General features: G+C 49.2%; 1 pseudogene; it reads left to right on the forward strand.

Annotated features, from left to right (window-relative positions):
• LOC119251211 (class I histocompatibility antigen, Gogo-OKO alpha chain-like) overlaps positions 1-4,673 on the forward strand; it is a 6,948-nt pseudogene extending 2,275 nt beyond the window's left edge.
• Positions 4,674-5,368: the final 695 nt, after the last annotated feature.

Consider the following 5,368-nt stretch of genomic DNA (forward strand, 5'->3'; position numbering starts at 1 on the left):
CTTCCCTTCCTTCCCTTCCCTCCCTTCCCTTCCTTCCTTCCCTTCCTCCCTTCCCCCTGAGTCCTCCATCCCCACCACGGCATAATTGCTGGCCTGGTTCTCCTTGGAGCTGTGCTCACTGGAGCTGCGGTGGCTGCAGCTGTGATGTGGAGGAAAAAGCGCTCAGGTAGGGAAGGGAGTTGGGGATCTTGTCCACTGGGGACTTTCAAGTCCCAGGGAGAACTTGCCCTGCCTGGTTAATGGAAATACCATCCACACACCTGTTGCCCAATCTGGAGCTGATTGCTAACACTTAGTCTTTGTAAAGCACATGTGAAAGTGAATCAACTTGTTCTCATTGGTAGTTCTTGTTATAGGGGACCTGATTCCCAGAAAATAATCAGAGGGCAAGTTTCCTGCCTGGACAGACTCCAGGAGGCAGTAAGCCAGTCTCCTTGATCTCCTTTTGTCATATTTCCCAGTTCTGACCTGGGTCTTCATTCACAGTTCTGGAAATGTCCCTGTGGTCCAGATTAGGGGATTCCTTTAAGACTTCAAGGCCTGGCCTCTCCATGGTCTCACATGATATTTTATTCCCACAGGTTGGAAAGGAGGAAGCTACTCCAGACTGGGGTAAATGGATCAGGTTTATGATTACTCAGACCCTTGGGATAGTGTAGATGGAGCCCACAGGATAAGCTGACCCATCAGTTCCTCCCTACATTCTCATCTCCTGTGGACCCTGACCTGGTTCTGTTTTGTTATAACTCAGGCATGACAGTGCCCAGGGCCTTGTTGTGCCTCATAGCATAGGTGAGACCCTGGAGGCCTGCAGTGGAGGGGCTGGGGCAAAGAGGATGGGCCAGGTTATGGGGAAGCTGTGAGGGGACATTCTGAGGATGGGTGGACTATTGAGAATGTCAACATGGGCCTCCCTTGGTGGTGCAGCACCGGTTTCATCCCCGGCTGCGGGCGAGGGTCCCACATGGTGCGACAGACCTCTCCTGCCACGCCCGCTGCTCCCCTCAGCAGTGTATTTCATCACTCTGCCTATTCTGTTCCTTTCTCTGGCTCTGGTGAATTCTCTCACCTCCCACGTTTCTGATGTACCCAGTGCTTGTATGATAATAAATAAATCTTTAAAAAAAAAAGAGAATATCAACACTTTTGTGCCTCACCTGAATGTGTTCCTGATAATTTTTCCTTACAGTGTGACATAGCTACCTTGCATGGACTAAGAGATGCAGATTTCTTCTGATCCCCATTTTGTGACCTCAGTATCCCCTAGTTAATCCACAATGAGATACAACTTCATACCTGTGAGAATGGCCCATAACAAAAAGACCAGAAACAGGATGTGGAGAAAAGGGGAAAGTTCTACACTGTTGGTGGGAATGAACACTGGTCCAGCTCCGATGGAAAAGGAAATGGCACTTTCTCAAATATTAAAAATGGGGCCTCCCTGTTGACCTAGGGGTTAAGTCTCAGTACTATCACTGCTGTGGCCTGAGTTCAATCCCTGGCCAGGAAATAACCGACATGGCGCAGACCTCTCCTGTCTGCCCACTGCTCCCCTCAGCAGTGTATTTCAGTAGATCCACCTGTTCTGCTCCCACTCTCTCTGGTGAAGCACTTCACCCCTGCACCTCTGACCTGCACCCCAGTTCTTCTATGTAAAAAAAAAAATTAAAAAAGTTTAAAAAAAGATTAAAAATGGATCTGCCATGTGATCCAGCAATTCTACTCCTTAGCATCTACTTCCAGAATATAAAAAGACTAATTTAAAGGGAGACATGCACTCCCATGTTGATTGCAGCACTATTTTCAGTAGCCAAGTTGTGTGAAACAACTCAATTCCAAAACAGATAATATATCAAGGAGATATGGTCTGTCTACACTGTGGAATACTATTCAGTGTTCAAAGAAGATAAACTCAGGGCCTCCCTGGTGGCACAAGGTGTTAAGCACCGCACTATGAAGCAATCCACAGCTTCTGCAGCACGAATTTGATCTCTGGCCGCAATGGAGCACCCACATGGACAGCAGACCTCTCCTGTCTTGCCCGCTGCTCCCTCAGCAGTGTATTTTCTTCAGGCCAAACATGAGCTGGAAGGGATTATGCTAAGCAAACTAAGTCTGAGGGAGAAAGACAAAAACTACTTGTATCACTTCTATGCGGAATATAGAGAAACCAAACAAAAGCTCAGATAAAGTCAAACTAAAAAACTAACTCTTGAAATCTGACTAGAACTGCAGCTACCAGAGGGAAAGTGGGAAGAGCAAGAACAAAGTGTGGAGGAGCACAGTGGTGGATTATGGGGGTTTTGGGTGGTGGGTGTGGTGTATTAAAAACACCTGAAGGGGCTCATCTTACACTTCCAACAATGATGTAAACCAACATTACTTTATTTATATATATATATATATATATATATATATATATATATATATCTTCGGTTCTCTGGCTCAAAGGCATCTACATGTGTCTGTGCTCATATCAGCATAACATGAGGAGGTGGGAGACTGGCCCAGCCCTGCCCACCAGGCCCCTCCCCACACTGACCTGTGTCTCTCTTGTGACTTTCCTGCTCCAGCAAAGGCGGGGCTGACTCCACCCTGCCTGCACTTTGTGTTTTCCTGAGAACAATGTCTACTTCCTGTTGAGAATAACCATCCACATATGAAATTATTTTTTTACCTTATCACATGGGGTTGATGGGTTAATTAGAAAGATTTGAGAGGAAATAAAGAGTCCTGAGGACCAGCCACAGCTGCAGGTTTGCTGTGGCTGAGTCTGTGCAGGTGGGGGGGGAGAGGCTGTGAGAAGCCGAGGGGGACGGGCCTGTGTCCAGTAGGAGCTCAGTGTGTCATGGGCTTCGATGTGGTCACTCCTCAGGGGTCATCTCTCTGCTCCTTTGTCCTTGTCCTTCAGCAGCACCTGTCCCAGCAGGCCTGTGATCACAGAGACTCAGACATCACCTGGGCCTGTCCTGTCTCCAGAAATGTGGGTGGAGGTTGCATGAGGCCTAGTCAGCCTAGGCTCAGGTCAGAGTTCATTCCCTAGTCCTCATACTCTGTGTTTATGATTTACTTCCTGGGTTTTATTGCTTTATGCCTGTTCTTTTCCATGTTTACAGACCAGGGCTTACGTCCTCTGGGCATCCCTGTCTCTGACAGCAGCAGGAGCATCTGTCATTGTCCCCATATGGCACAGGGCGGCCCTGCTCACAGGAGTATCTGGTGTTAGAAATTAATGTCCAGACTCAAATAGTTTGGGACTTTTTTTTTTAAGATTTATTTATTTATGAATACAATTACTGGGGTATAAGCCAGTGGTGTGGTGTGTGTGGGGGAGGGTGAGAGGATTCACCAGAAAGAGTGGGGAGCAGACAGGAGCATCTACTGAAATACACTGCTGAGGGGAGAGTGGCGAGACAGGAGAGCTCTGCTGCACCATGTGGTTTGCTCCCTGGCCGGCTGGGGATTGAACTTGTGCTGCAGTGGCTGGTGATAGCTTGATAGCACTGTCTTTTACCCCTGTGCCACCAGGGAGGCCCTGTTTTGGGACTCTTTTTGAAAAGATTTCCATCGTTTTCCCCACCATTTAAAAGGACCCAATTTGGGTATTAGTAGAGAGGAGGATCAGATAATTCCTCTTCTTAGATGAGTCCCTGTTGGGTTTCTGTCTTCTCTGCAGCTGCCCCCTCTCCCCACCCTCAGGTCTGATATCCCAGATCTAACTATGTTCACTGCTGGTTAACAATAAGATCCATAAACCTAGGATCTTTTTTTTTTTTTTTAAGATTTATTTATTTATGCATACAAGAACTGGGGTGTAGGCCAGAAGTGGGGGGAGCGGTGAGAGGATTCACCAGAGACAGAGTGGGGAACAGAACAGGCAGACTGACTGACATACACTGCTGAGGGGAGCAGCGGGCGAGACAGGAGAGGTCTGGGATGCCATGTGGGTCACCTCATTGTGAAGATCGAACTTATGCTGCAGTGGTTGTCGATAGCTTGATAGTGCTGTGTCTTTAACCCCTGTGCCACCAGGGAGGCCCAGGATCTTCTCTTCTAAAGGGAGAAATATTCTTGTGAGCTGTGGTGTGCAGGTTTGGGGTGGGAGAAAAAGATGGGGATGGGGGGAAGAAGCAGCATTTGTGATAAAAATAGAGGGGACACTGACGTCTCTGAGAGTGGAGGTGTGTGTAGAATGTGGTCTGAGGCTACCTTAGTAAAGACACTGTCTCTGCAATGGGGAGGTGCTTTACCCTGATCCCTGATCATTCATAAATTAATTGTTGCATCAGATGTGTGACAGGCTGTTTTTGCATCTAGGAAACCTCAATGAACTAAATACAGCCCAACTTGCTGGTCTGTGGAGCGTGTGTCCTGGTAGGAAGGGGAGGCTGGAGACTGTGACAGTAAATAAGGGGCATGTCTGGTTAGAGGTGGGTAAGGATGTGGGGAGGTGGCCCAGAGTCAGGGTGCAGGGACAGGGAGGATGGCACAGTCAGTGTGGAGGTCTGTGTTCTCCACGTGTCCCCAGATCTGCCAGTAGGACCCCGGCAGGTGCTACAGCTACTAATCATCTCCCATTTCCTGCCACAGCCCAGATCCTGATGGTGCAGGACGTCCTCACAGAAGGAGCCTGGGTGCTGAGAGGGTCTATGGGCACCCGAACTCCCAAGTGAAAATAGGCATGTGAGCATGTTGTGCAGGGAAAGGGGCTGTAGCGGCAGGAAGACACAGAGCAGGATCTCTAAGACCCTATGCAGATGGGTAAAGGAGAGTCCTGGAGCTCTCAGTGGCCTTCTCAGGCTTTTATGGGATCTACCCAATCTACCCGTGTACCCAGGTACCCGGCAGGCAGGTGTGGTGGGGGGCAGGGAGCTGGCAGGCCTCCCAGCCCCTGGTGAATCTTCACTTTTCCTGGACTTTCTGGCATTCTCTCATGGTCTCGTCTCTCTTCTGCTTCTCTTCTCTCGTCTGCTCTTGTTCTTCTACTCGTTCTCATTTCCTTTCTATTCTTTTCTCCTTTGCTGTTCTGCTGGTGTCCCGTGACTCCACCCTTATAAGCCAGTCTCAGCCCAGGTGTCCCTACTGTGCCCACCCCCACTCCAGGGGCCGCCATCAGGCATGCAATTCAGGACCGCAGGATCCATCATCAATCCTAGTGGTTGGAGGGCAGAAAAGCCTGATATCACTTTCCCTACAGGGGCCTTTCCTGCTCATAGATCCAAGAATAGGTGAAAATCTTGAACGAGGCCAAGGCCTAAGGCAGGCCCAGGCTGGGCGAAGGAAGCCACCGGGTGAGTCACTTAGAACCAGCCCCGTCTGAGAGAGACCCCACAGCTGTCCCTGGAGCTTAGACATTGGACTCACAGCA

The sequence above is a fragment of the Talpa occidentalis genome, unplaced genomic scaffold (genome assembly GCF_014898055.3).
Source record: "Talpa occidentalis isolate TD23 unplaced genomic scaffold, MPIMG_talOcc4v2.1 talOcc4.2, whole genome shotgun sequence".
Lineage (NCBI taxonomy): Eukaryota > Metazoa > Chordata > Mammalia > Eulipotyphla > Talpidae > Talpa > Talpa occidentalis.